We start from the raw sequence: 14,326 nt of genomic DNA, 5'->3' as shown, positions 1-14,326 counted from the left end.
GGTGCATATTCTTGGAACATCTGTTAAATCTTGAAATACATTTCTTTCAGTGCTGGAATGGTATCTAGCATTAGTTTTTGATTATTGCATCCTCTCTGTTTTCCAGTTTTCTTTTTCTGTAATTCCTATTAGTTGAATAATGGGCCTCTCAGGTTAATCCTTGGATTTTCTTGTCTTTCTTGTTTTCTACTTTTTCCCCCAGTTTTAATGGAAATTTCTATTTTATGTTTCAAATATCTTGTTGACTAAAAAACTCTACTCTCATATTTTTAATTTCCAATTTTTTCTTATTTTCTGAATATTTATTTTTATAGCTCCTTTGTTCTTACTTTATGAGATGAAATATCTTCTAATTTTTCTGAGGTTTTAAAATACAAACATTATGGCCTTTTCTCTTTTCTTCTGTTTCCTGCCATCTTTCTATTTCCTTTGGAATTCTTTTATCTCTTGCTTGCTCTGATCCTGCAGTTAGAGGGATCAGAGGTGGGGTAGAGGTCGGGGTAAGAACTTTCCAGAAGCTCAGTGGGAGAAGGTGGCGTGAGTCTTCACTGTTCAGCTGATAACATTACCCTTATTCTGCCTGTTATAAATGACTTCCCTGGTGGCTCAGATGGTAAAGCATCTGCCTACAATGCGGGAGACCCAGGTTCAATCCCTGGGTTTGGAAGATCCTCTGGAGGAGAAAATGGCAACCCACTCCAGTACTCTTGCATGGAAAATCCCACAGACAGTAAATACGGCCCCATGCTCAGCTGCGTCTGCTACCCTTGAGTGCAGAAACCTTTTGACCCAAACTCTCCAGAGAGCTGGCCTGCCATCTATTTTCATGATGATGGTAGGGTGGTCATCTTGCTGGGAGGTGGGGGTAGGATTTCTCGTTCTCCTGTGGACTGTCCACAAGCCCTCCTGTTTTTAGCCCCATCTACGCCTCTGCCCTCTGAAGTAGTATTTATTGCTTCCTCAATTCCTGGACTTTTCAGGGTTCTGAATGGGTTTGCTCATCTAAAAGCAAGCTTAAGTTTCAGCTTTCTCTGATCCACTAAGCCAGCTGGCTTTTGCCCATCTGCTTTTCAGCTTCCAAATTGTTGTTGATAGAACTTGTCTCCTGTCATCTCGTCTTTGTCCTTGTGGATTCCTGTCACTTTTAGACCTTCACTGCTTTATTTTTTTTGGTGAGGGGGGGATGTTTTCTTTTGGTGAGTAGCAGAAATAAGTGTGCATGTTTAGTCCTCCATGTTTACTCTGAATTCCTGAGTTTTTTCTTTATGATGGAAGCATGGGCAGCTGTTTGCTATATGCTCTCACGAGGATAGCTTTTATCCTCATGATAGAGGATAGAAGACAGAAGATGGCTCTGTCTTCAGGCTGGCATGTTGTCCTATGCCAGAAAACCCAACCCCAACAGCTTAAACTGTAAAGGGATTTATCTCTTCTAATAATAAGCTCTGGGGTAAGGTGGATCCATGACTGCAGCCAGGAGCCTGTGTATGAGCTCAGTCGTGTCCAACTCTTTGCAACCCCATGGACTTCAGCCTGCCAGGCTGCTCTGTCCATTAATTTAGCAGTGCAACGGTGTCATTGAGGGCACAGGTTCTTTCCATTTTTCCACTTTGCTTTAGTTTAGTGCCCTTCATTGTCACAAAATGGCTGCCGTGGTTACATGGACATCCATCATGTCCTTGGACATAAATGTCCACAAACAGAGAAGATAGCATCCCTTCATTGTTTTACTCTCTTTGAAAATGTAAAATCATGTCTTAGTCTGTTCAGGCTGCTATAATAAAATACCATAGACTGGGTATCTTATAAAGAGCAAACATTTATTTCTCACAGTTCTGGAGGCTGGAAAGTCCAGAATCATGGTTCTGGCAGATACCATGTTTGGTGAGGGCTTTCTGCTTCATTAGATTGCTGTCTTTTTGCAGTTTCCTCACGGGGCTGAAGGGGCTAGGGATCTCTCTGGAACTTCTTTTATAAGGGCACTAATCCCATTCATCAGGGCTCTATCCTCATGACCTAATTTCCCCCCCTCCCCCGCCAAAGGCCCTGCATCCTAATACCACCACCTTAGGGTTTAGAATGACAACATATGAATTTGGGAGGGAGACACAAATATTCAGACCATAGCATATTGCTTGAATAGGTGTGACATCTGCAGGTGAGCAATCTAAAATACTTAAAAAGTAAGGAATAAAAGTCTCCCTATTTACTCCTATCCTCTCTTCTCACTAATGTTGTTGTTCAGTCACCCAGTCATGTCCAGCTCTTTGCGACCCCATGGTCTGCAGCTTGCCAGTCTTCCCTGTCCCTCACCATCCCCTGAAGTTTGCCCAAGTTCATGTTCATTGCATTGGTGATGACATCCAGCCATCTCATCCTCTGACACTCTCTTTTCCTTCTGCACTCAATCTTTCCCTGCATCAGGGACTTTTCCAATGAGTCCTCTGTTTGCATCAGGTTACCAAAATATTGGAGTTTCAGCTTCAGCATCAGTCCTTCCAATGAGTGTTCAGGATTGATTTCCCTTAAGATTGACTGGTTTGATCTCCTTGCTGTCCAAGGGACTCTCAGGAGTCTTCTCCAGCACTACAGTTCAAAGGTATCAATTCTTTGGCACTCTGCCTTCTTTACGGTCCAGCTCTCACAACTATGTGTGACCACTGGGAAGACCATAGCCTTGACTATATGGGCCTTTGTCGGCAGAGTAATGTCTCTGCTTTTCAACACACTGTCAAGGTTTGTCACAGCTTTCCTGCCAAGAAGCAATGGTCTTCTGATTTCATGATTGCAGTCACCATCCACAGTGATTTTAGAGCCTGAGAAGAGGAAATCTGTCACTACTTCCACCTTTTCCCCTTCTATTTGCCATGATGTAATGGGACTGGATGCCATGATCTTAGTTTAATTTAATATTTAGTTTTAAGCCGGCTTTTTCACTCTCCTCTTTCATCCTCATCAAGAGGTTCTTTAATTCCTCTTTGCTTTCTGCCATTAAAGTGGTAAGAACCCACTAATAGGACTTTCTTATTTTTTCCTGATGCCAAAAACTTGGCCTCTGTGCACTGGTGCCAAATTGAAACTCAGAGACAGAGTTTTGGGTGAAGCAGAAAGAATAGATTTATTGCTTTGCCAGGCAAAGGGGGCCACAGAGCGCTCCTGCCCTTGACAACTTTGTGTCCCAACCTGGGAGGATTTGGTGAGGAGCTTTATAGCCGTGGCTTAAAAGTTGTTGTTCATTTGCTAAAGTCATGTCTGACTCTTTGTAATCCCATGGACAGCAGCATGCCAGGCTTCTCTGTCCTTCAGAGTTGCTAAAACTTATGTCCATTGAGTCAGTGACGCCATCCAACCATCTCACCCTCTGCTGTCCCCTTCTCCTCTTGCCCTCAATCTTTCCCAGCATCAAGGTCTTTTCCAGTGAGTCAGCTCTTCAGATCAGGTGGCCGAATGTGTGTGGGGCCTGCTTTCCTTTAATCTGGTCTCAGGTAAATTTTTTTTTTTTTTTTGATGAAGTTTCTCTGGTTCCTTTAATCTGGTCTCAGGTATGAAGACTCTGGCCTCATTCTGCTGAATGAAGAATGCTGACACATTCCATTTGTTGGGGATTTTAGTTCTGTAAAGAGCTCAAAGATACTGTTATGTGTATCCCTTGAGGTGGAACCAGGACTGTGCCCCAAGGCTGTGCTCTTGTTCCTTGGCAGCTTCTCTTTTGTCTTTGCAACCCTTCCCTTCCCTTATTAGCAACTGTTCAAATCTGCCATTTGGTACTCAGAGAAGGTCATGGATGCTGGAGTCTCTTCCCTATAAACTAGAAACAGGGTACATAGAAAGGCTACCCTCCCCAGGAACCCCTTAGGGCCCTGCTCAGTTTTATTCTTCCAGAATCTCTCTGTTACAAGCAAATATGAACATATAGTTTTATCTATCTCATTCTCACTTTTCCAAAGTAATAGTATACTGTAATCCTTTTTTGACATTGCTTTTCTTTCACTTGTCAGAATATTTTGGTACATAAAGCACATCCTTAACATTGGTTTATAGCTATATTTTTATTGCATTATATGCATGTAACCTAATTTGTTTAACCAGTTATCTTTTGATAGATATTTAGGTTGTTTCCCATATTTGGTATTATAATAAATTCTGAAAAATCTGTTAGTTTTCCTAAAGGAAAATTCCTAGAAGTAAAATTGCTGAGGCAAAAGGGGTATGTATTTGTGACCTTGACAGATGTTGCAATTGCCCTTCCCGGAGTTGTACTAGGTTATTTTCCCATCAGCAATGTATGAAGGGCTGGTTTTCCTGCAACCAATAGGGTATCTTCTCAACCTTTGAATTTTTGCCAATATGAGAGGTGAAAAACGGCCCTTGTGTCTCTATTTAAGAGCTGAGAAACCATTCCCAGCTTCTCCAGCAGATTGTTCTTATGAGCAAGTTCTCCTTGACTGCAATTTTGTAACGTGCTACTTCCTAAGTCAGTCATTGGCAGAAGGAATGAAATGGCTCTAGTTGGTTTAAATGAATCCAGATTAACATCCTGTGGTGGGGCTGGGATGGGGTGGCTTTCCCACGGCAGGGATGCCTGGACAGCTCTGCGCTCTGTTAGCTGGGAAAGTGGAGTTCATGCTATGGCGTAGGCACCCAGCAATGTCAGGGAAGTTCCCGGTCCACCACTTGCTAGAAGACATAACCTCAGACCTGTGCATCCAAAGTCCAGAAGGTTGCTTCTCAGAGTCCCCATTCTCATGAGGCTGATGCTGGTAGGCTGCCTGCGGTGGGAGGATGGTCTTTGTTGAGCAAACAGCCTGATCTCTTGATCAGATCTGAGATACTGGTTGCATAAGCCAGGTCAGAGAAGAGTCTAGGCTTCAGAACTGGGCAGCCCTGGGTTCAAATCCCTTTCTGCCCCTTACTAGCTATGTGACCGTTTAACCTTTCTTTTTTTTTTTTTAAATAAACTTATTTATTTTAGTTGGGGGCTAATTACTTTACAATATTGTAGTAGTTTTTGCCATACATTGACATGAATCAGCCATGGGTTTACATGTGTTCCCCTTCCTGGACCCCCCTCCCACCTCCCTCTCCATCCCATCCCTCTGGGTCATCCCATTGCCCCAGCCCTGAGCATTTGTCTCAGGCATCGAACATGGAATGGTGTTCTGTTTCACATATGATAATATACATGTTTCAGTGCTATTCTCCCAGAACGTCCCACCCTCACCTTCTCCCTCAGAGTCCATAAGACTGTTCTATGCATCTGTGTCTCTTATTCTGTCTCGCATATAGGGTTATCGTTACCATCTTTCAAATTCCATATATATGCATTAGTATACTGTATTGGTGTTTTTCTTTCTGGCTTACTTCACTCTGTATAATGCCCTCCAGTTTCATCCATCTCAATAGAACCAATTCAAATGTATTTTTTTTAATGGCTGAGTAATATTCCATTGTGTATATGTACCACATCTTCCTTATCCATTCGTCTGCTGATGGACATCTAGGTTGCTTCCATGTCCTGGCTATTGTAAACAGTGCTGTGATGAACATTGGGGTACACGCATCTCTTTCAATTCTGGTTTCCTCCGTGTGTATGCCCAGCAGTGGGATTGCTGGGTCATATGGCAGTTCTATTCCCAGTTTTTTAAGGAATCTCCACACTGTTCTCCATAGTGGCTGTACTAGTTTGCATACCCACTGACAGTGTAAGAGGGTTCCCTTTTCTCCACACCCTCTCCAGCATTTATTGCTTGTAGACTTTTGGATAGCAGCCATTCTGACTGGTGTGAAATGATACCTCATTGTGGTTTTGATTTGCATTTCTCTAATAATGAGTGATGTTGAGCATCTTTTCATGTGTTTGTTAGCCATCTGTATGTCTTCTTTGGAGAAATGTCTGTTTAGTTCTTTGGCCCATTTTTTAATCGGGTCGTTTATTTTTCTGGAATTCAGCTGCAAGAGTTGCTTGTATATTTTTGAGATTAATTGTTTGTCTGTTGCTTCATTTGCTATTATTTTCTCCCATTCTGAAGGCTGTCTTTTCACCTTGCTTATAGTTTCCTTTGTTGTGCAAAAGCTTTTAATTTTAATTAGGTCCCATTTATTTATTTTTGCTTTTATTTCCAATATTCTGGGAGGTGGGTCATGGAGGATCCTGCTGTGATTTATGTCGGAGAGTGTTTTGCCTATGTTTTCCTCTAGGAGTTTTATAGTTTCTGGTCTTACATTTAGATCTTTAATCCATTTTGAGTTTATTTTTGTGTATGGTGTTAGGAAGTGTTCTAGTTTCATTCTTTTACAAGTGGCTGACCAGTTTTCCCAGCACCACTTGTTAAAGAGATTGTCCTTTCTCCATTGTATATTCTTGCCTCCTTTGTCGAAGATAAGGTGTCCATAGGTACGTGGGTTTATCTCTGGGCTTTCTATTTTGTTCCATTGATCTATATTTCTATCTTTGTGCCAGTACCATACTGTCTTGATGACTGTGGCTTTGTAGTAAAGCCTGAAGTCAGGCAGGTTGATTCCTCCAGTTCCATTCTTCTTCCTCAAGATTGCTTTGGCTATTCGAGGTTTCTTATATTTCCATACAAATTGTGAAAAACCCTAAAGATTCTACCAGAAAATTACTAGAGCTAATCAATGAATATAGTAAAGTTGCAGGATATAAAATTAACACACAGAAATCCCTTGCATTCCTATCCTCCAATAATGAGAAAACAGAAATAGAAATTAAGGAAACAATACCATTCACCATTGCAACAAAAAGAATAAAATACTTAGGAATATATCTACCTAAAGAAACAAAAGACTTATATATAGAAAACTATAAAACACTGATGAAAGAAATCAAAGAGGACACAAACAGATGGAGAAATATACCGTGTTCATGGATTAGAAGAATTAATATAGTGAAAATGAGTATACTACCCAAAGCAATCTATAGATTCAACGCAATCCCTATCAAGCTACCATTTAAACTTTCTAAGCCTCAGTTTTCACAATCGTAAAACCAGGTCAGGAACTCTCGCCTCAGTGGCTGTTGGAAAGTTGAGAGGAATGTATACTATGTGCCCATCCCAGGGCCTGGCCCAAAGGAGTTACTCAGCACAGGCCTGTCCTGGCTGAGGTCTCCTGTCCCCCAGAGGGCAGGGAAGAATATTCCATGAGCTCAGCTTTGGGTTCTGAGCTCCTGGGGGTTAGCAGGGGAGGGAGCTCAATCGATGCTGTGTCCTAGAGGCCTAGCGCACAGCCAGAGGCTTGAGAAAAAATGATCCATCTGTGCTTGCTGACTGAATGAGCAAACAGCAATACATTAGTGCAAAAGGCGCTGCTACACATCCTAACAGTGTTTGGCTTTTTCGGCCATATTGAGACAGAATTTCCCTTGATAACAATCTGTATCGAGTCATTTACACATGCCGTGCCTCCTGATGATGTGCACTGTTTATCTGGGGCATCAGCTCTGTATTGATTTATCAATGCCCATTTTGCCGAAGGATCAATAATTAATTGCATCTCCGCAGACATGCGAATACAACCTGTTTGCCTTGTAGAGTGCAGCCCTAAATCAAGAGCCTGCTAAAGCTTTGTTTGCATGTTGTGAGTTTTCCTACATCTGGTGCTTCCTTAATGGCCAACGCTCAGGTCCTGAGTGACTAGACATTTCCAATGCCCTCCTGGGAGATGTCAGGATCATGGGAGACCTGGTGGCCATGCTAAGTGTGTGTGAAGGTGTCCAGGTGGATGAAGGAGCAGGACTTTATGGGAAGGGCATTTTTGGGGGGTTCCTGCAACTGGTGAGGGCTTCTCTCCTGTGACCCTTCTGGGGGTGGGTGTCACTCCCTTTAGCCCTGTCTCTCTGGTCATTTCTCCTGTAGAAGGAACACCTCAGAGCAGGAAATGTTCTAGCTTGTGTATTTCCCTGGAGCCTGGCTGAATGCTTGAAGATGAAATGTACCATTTTCTGGGCTTCCTTGTGGGGCTTCTAGATGGTCTGGGAGCTGGTGAGCAGAAACGGCAAGGCTCAGACAGTAGGTGGTGCTCTGTCAAAGTCTGCAGTCAGTGTCTGCGAGGCAAGCTGTCAGGAGAGACTCAGAATCTACCCAATGTCAGAATTACACCGAAAATGATGACTGAGCATTCCTTACTTAAAACATACTTTAAATGATATTGAAAATCTTTATTTTATAAATGCTAGGGAATTACATTCAATTAACTAACATAGTACCCATTTGTTAAGCACCTACTAGGTGCCAGGCATGGTATTAGCCTATTAATTCTGATGGAGTATTCCTCTCTATGTAACATGTGCCCCTGTCTAATTTATCTATATTACTTACCTTTTAGAGGAATACATTGATGCATTGCTCTATTAAAAGAGAATAAAGATATTTAAAGTCCTTAATGGGAGAGGAATCACAAAGGAGTTTTTAAGACTAACTTAGAACTATGTAGAACACTCAGCACATTATGCTAATTTTTTTCAAAGGCTGAGCAGCTTAGAGGGTAAAAAATCAGTCTGTTCCCATCTAGTTGCAGAAGCCGGGTAATCTATGTCTCATCAATGCTAACAAATATACCCCCTAATAGCAGTTTATGTTTGTAACAGTGACAAATTCTTCCCTGGAAAATATTATTAGCACTTTTATTATCTTACAGATTACACTCTCGCTCAATGGAGGGTCCCAGTAAAAATATAATAGCAGATTGCAGGCGACGGGCTCTCTCTTTTTATGTTAGAGACTTTATTATTTTGCAAAGTTGAAAGAAATTCTTTGAAAACACAGGCATTTGTGTACACACACAATTGCCAGAGCCCCAGCTGGGAAGGAGCCTGGGGTTGGGAGTGGGGCCGCAGCCTGTCGGGGAAGCTGGGGGAGCTGGCAGTCAGTGGGGTGCGGCCTTCCCCAGGATGGGTAGAGTGGGGGCGACTCTGACCCCTTCCTGTTCCGTGGCCATCTTCCTTGCTAGACTGTCAGCTCCATGAGGACAGGGAGCAGGGTGTGTGGTTCCTGCTGTCGTCTCTCTAGCAGGCATGGAGCCTGGCACACTTACGGGCGTCAGCCATCCTGGATCACCCCCGGGGTTGGAGCTGCAGGAGAAATAGCCAGAGAGGCAGGGCTAAGTGAGGTGTCAGTCGGAGACCCGGCAAACCCTGCTCCCGGTGCCTGGGCCACCTCTGGAGGCCTCGGGCAGGAAGGAACCCAGGCTCAGGCTGACCTGAGGGCAGGACTGTGGTCCTGGAGCGCCTGACACGAGGACAGAGGAGGATCATCTGCCTGCACTGAGGAAGCTGGTGGAGATGACTGGAGGAGGTGAGGTAAGATGTGAAGTGGAGGGGCATTAGCAAGGCTGGAAGCAGGTGTGAGATTAGGGGTATGTAGGCCAGGGGCCCGGGTGGGGCAGGGAAGGACCTGGCTTGATGAGACCCCAGGCTTCCAGAGCCCCGGGAACCCTAGCCCAAAGACCTTTTCCAATTTTTTGTCCTTGGAAGAGAACCTGGGGGCTGTTCTCCTCCCGGAGTCCCCCTTTCCCTTTCTCAAAGGTCTGTTCCTCCTCCACAAAGCAGTGTCTCTGCAGACGGCAGTGCTGCTGCGGGCAGTGAAGCTGTGGCCAGGTTTCACCTGCACATCAGCAGACGGGCATTTCTCTGAGGGTGGGCTTGTGTGCTGATCAGGGAGGAGCTCACAGCCCAGTGGAGGAAATAGAATCATTGTGTTGGATGCTGTGGTTCACACAGCATGTTAGGAGTCTCTTCTCTAAGTCTTCGGGTCTCCAGGCCAAGCACAGATCCTGGGCCATAGCAAGCTCTGATGTTGATGAACTGCAGAGAATTAAGGTTGGAGGTCATGGGGATATCAGGGACCGAGTGTAGGGGCTGGAGCTGAGCAGCAGCATCCATGGAGTCTGGGGAGTGTTGATGAGCAGAAGGGGGTGAGGCAGCCTAGGTGGATGCAGTGGCAAGGGCGAAGTCTTGGAGGTGGAAATACGGCACTGTTAGGCCCCCTTTGGGGCCAGATCACAAAGATCTAGGATGCCGGAGTGAGGTGTCTGTACACGCTTCTTTGCTCTCTGCATGGGGATCTGGGCAGGCTGGGCCCAAACAGAGTGGCACCACAAGGGCAGATCTGTACAGACCCCTGAGGTCAGGAATGCCCCCGCCTGGCCAGGTGAGGAGGCTTAAGAACTGCTTGGGGGGCATGGGGCCCCAGGCTGAAGCTTGAAGCCAGTTGGCCTCTCGCCTAGCAGATAATGAAAGAGACGTCAGCCCTTATCCTGGAAGGCGGAGCAGTACACGGGAGTCTAGTGTCAGTCTCCCAGCAGGGCCAGGGGCTGCTCTAGAGCCCATCGCGCCCCCTTATTTGGGGTTGGAGCTCGTGTTCTCTGGGGGAGCCCTGGACCTGGCGGCCTCTGGACCCAGGCAGCCCACGTGCTGCGCTGCCGCCTACTCTTAGTAGACTGCATCTATGTGAGAGTCCTCACTCAGGTTCCACAAACCCTCTACAGTCTGCACCACAGAAGGTGCTCCTGCCCACCCCTGCCTGCATGCCGTGTGAAGCGTTTCGAGGGGCACAGCGGGGAGGCCTCTGTTCTTTGCTCAAGGATACGAGCTGAGCATGCTGAGTCTTGTTAATGCCAGCGTAGGTAATTTTCCTCTTGGAGCTGAAGTCAGAAAAGTGCCCGGAATGGGATGATCTGTTCAGGGAGAGGAGAAAGAAAAACAGCCACCTTGTACTATGCAAGGGAGCGGGTAAGGAGCTCTGAGTGAGTAAGGGAGTTTGCAAAGAGAAGAGAGTAGCAGGCAGTCATCAGCTGTGGGCAGTGAGAACAGAACTGGGACCAGTGACCTTTGTTCAAGTGAGAGGGTCTAGGCTCACCATGGGGCACTCAAGGCCCTTCTGCTCAGACTCTGCCCACTTTCCTCCCCCTCACCCCACTGGATGGCTGCCCAGCTCTCACAGACCCCAGGCCTTTCCTCTGCCTTCAGACCCTTCTTTGTCATCAAGCCCTGTGTCAAGGAGTCTCCCCTGGTTTTCCAGTGCGGAGGGGCCCTGGTCATTCTGGACCCAGAGCTCACCTGGTCACCCGTGCATCAGGCTGTTGGCATCCCTCTCTCCCCTTCACTATGGTTGGGTCCCTTGAAGATGGGGAACTATCTATTTTTTTTTTTTTTTTTTTGGTCTCTGTGTCCCTAGGGTCTTGCCTGGGGCCTGAGATGATGTTTGGGGTGTGAATGGATGAGGTGGGAGAGGAAGCATTCTGGCAATTTGGGGCTGACAGAGTTGGTGGGGGTGTTGTGCAGGAGATGGGGCTGGGTGGGGGCCCTGACACAAAGCTCGAATGCTTGGAGGATAAATGCTAGTTCTCTGGAGGGCTGTGCTTGCTGCCGCTTGGCAGTCTTTTCTCCAGCATGACCCTAGGCTCTTTGTGAGTGCGTATTTTATTCTACTCATCTCTATATCATCATAGTCTAGTTCGGGACCTGACAACAGTAGGAGCTCAATAAATGCTTGCTGACTCAATGAGTGGCTGATTGACCTGACAACAGTAGGAGCTCAATAAATGTTTGCTGACTCAATGAGTGGCTGATTGAACGGGGTGTTGTAAATGTACGCAGACCCTCTTGTCTCTCTGGGCCTCAGTTTCTCCATCTGTAAACAGGGAGTGAGTTGGGGAGGATCCTCAGTTCTCTAGAGCTCCCCAGCTGTGACCCTGATGCTGAATGCTGGGCACCGTGGGTCTCTCCAAGTCTCTGCCACTCTCCCCGTTCACCAGGTCCCAGAGAGAGTGTATGGGTGCATCCCCAGGGGTGAGCCCACGGCTGCAGGCCCTGCTGACCCACAGGGCGTGGTCTCCATGTCCTTCAACAGCACCTGCCAGGGTGTGGTTGTGGGGAGCTGTGCTCTGAGGGGTGACACCCATTGGGTGGGCTGCTATGACTAGCTGTGCTCTGACCTGGCTACGAGGGGAAGGAGGGAAGCAGGGAGAAGGGGTGTATTCTGCTCGTGAGGGCTTGGGCTCTCTCCCTTTCCTGGGGTGAGGGGAGGAGGAGCAGAACCCTGTGGCAGGAGCTTAGCAAGGTGGGAGAATGCCTCCGAGATGCTGGGACTCTGTGCTCTGCTTCCCCTGGGAAAGGGTCTAGAGGCTCCTGGTGTTCTAGGAGGAGACCAATGAAATGAAAGCCCTGTGTCCAGGAGACCTGCAGAGCTGTATACATATTTAAGAGTAAGACACTAAACAGCGGGATGGAAGTGTGTGAGTGTGTGTGTGTTGTCCAATAGATGGCTTCTCCGAGGGTAAATGGAATCTAGGGGTGCGTTAGTTTCCTTAGGATGTTGCAACCAAATGCCATGAAGGGTGCTGGAGGTTGCAAGCCTGAAATCAAGGTGCGGTCAGCAGGGCCATGCTCCCTGTGCTGGCTCTAGGCTTCCTCGCCTCTTCCAGCTTCTGGATGACTCCTGGAGTTCCTTGGCTTGTGGCAGTATCACTCTAATCTCCATCTTCCATGCCCATCTTCCTCATGTCTCCGTGGGTCCTTTTCTTTTTGAGGAAATTCTTGTTGGATTCAGGGCCCTCCTCACACAGTAGGGTCTTATCTTGATTCTCACCTTAATTGCTTCTACATGGACCCTATTCCCAAATAAGATTCTGAGGTTCTGGGTAGCCATGAATTTGGGGGAAACAATAGTTAACCCATGAATATCTGCAAGCCTCTTTTCTTGTGATAATTTCCCTCTGAGCCAGGTTACCAGTGTTCTCAGAACCAGGCAGGGGAAGGGAGTGGGCTTCGTGCCATTGGGTGGGTGGGTTTTCATTCATTTTCAGTGGGGTCTGGGGTCCTAGAGGGCAGCCCCTTGGGACCAACCTCTCCAGAGAACAAGCCTCCTGCCTTCTGCATATGCCCAGGGCTGCTGCTCCCAGCTGTTCCAGGAGGGGAGGGCCCTGGGGGTCTACATGCTTCTTCTATAGATTCACAGGCAGTCTGTCATCTTTGGGCCCACTCTCAGAGGTGCACGGGGCCCTGACGGTGGAGGAGGTGCCGATCCATCGCTTCTAGCTTGGTCTTTGTTTTCCCTGTTCTGCTCTGCCCAGTCAACTTCAGCCATCTGCTTCTCAGCTTCTCAGATTTTGATGCTATTTGTCTCCTATTCCATTCACATCTTCGTGGGTGTTACCCCTTTCCAGTCACTCTACTAAAATCTGTCAGTGGGCCCTGATCCCCTTTAGAATGATGCCCAGACTCTGACCATGTTCTCCTGGGCCTTCAGGGACCAGCATCCCAGCCTCCCAGCCTCATCTCCAGCCCTGGGCTTTCTCACGCACCACACCAGCCTCTGAGGGCCTGAGCGCATCCCTGCTCATCCTTTCTCCTGAAAAATGTCACTCTTCAAGAAGACCTTCCCAACACTCTGACCCACTCATCCTCATGCTGTACACCGCATGCTTCCTCCTGAGCACAAGTGACAATCAGTCTTTACACAGCCAAAGGCCTTGTTCCGTCCACTCGTCCCCCAGATAGTCTTGGTCCATCCACCTCGGAGCTAGGAGCTGACTGTATGGGCACCCCCAGCAGCCTCCCTTGCCTCTGGCTTCCTGTTGAGTTCATTCACTGGGGTACAAGCAGGAGGTGGGAGGGTGGGAGGAAAGTGAGCTTGGTGTTTTTATTCTTCTGGCCCCCTTCCCCACCTGGTCTCCTTGGGCTGGCTGTGTCCCTTTGCTAAAGGCCTCAGTTGCCATTGGTGGTCCTCTCCACAGGCACATCATCTCAGTTGTCCAGAAACTTCCCTTTCCCTTTGGCCCTTTAAGCCCAGAGGTGGTTCTGACGCCTTCTTTAAATACTGCCCACGCCTCCAGAAATATTCCCTCCTCAAGCACAAAGTGTGACCGTGCCTCGTCTCCTGCTGGCTCTCCTGCATCTTGTCTTGCTTCCTGTTGTCCACTCGACCCAGACCATCAGCTTTGTGGGGACTGGCACTGCCTGTGTTCCTTGCTGACCCCCCTGGGCTCGCCTCAGGGTCTGACACACACTGAGTACTCAGTAAATGCCCACTAAATGAGAGAGCACGCCCACAGAGGTGTACACACACGCGTTCATGCAGACAGACAGACGCACTCACACACACTCACACACAGGCCTCTACAGGCTGTGGCATCTTGGAGTCTTCAGAGAGTTGTGAACAGAGCTTGTTCCATAGCAGGTGGGCCTGGATCTTTTCAACCTCCTTCCATTGATTTGAAATCCAGTCTGTGGAAGCTGTCAGTGTTCTTGCTGTGTGGCCCCAGTGGGTCAGCCTAACCTCTCTGGGCTTTGGTTACAAGAATAGTGATA

General features: G+C 47.2%; 1 protein-coding gene across 1 annotated transcript in view; it reads left to right on the top strand.

The window, feature by feature from the left end:
* Nucleotides 1-14,326, top strand: part of FSTL4 (follistatin like 4) — a 695,167-nt gene that overhangs the window by 10,991 nt on the left and 669,850 nt on the right. The window lies entirely within an intron of this gene.

This window comes from Giraffa tippelskirchi, chromosome 6 (assembly GCF_054371585.1).
Source record: "Giraffa tippelskirchi isolate mGirTip1 chromosome 6, T2T-mGirTip1v1.2.pri, whole genome shotgun sequence".
Classification (NCBI taxonomy): Eukaryota; Metazoa; Chordata; class Mammalia; order Artiodactyla; family Giraffidae; genus Giraffa; species Giraffa tippelskirchi.
Note: the sequence above shows the minus strand (reverse complement) of the source record. Positions and strands in the feature narration are given on the sequence as shown.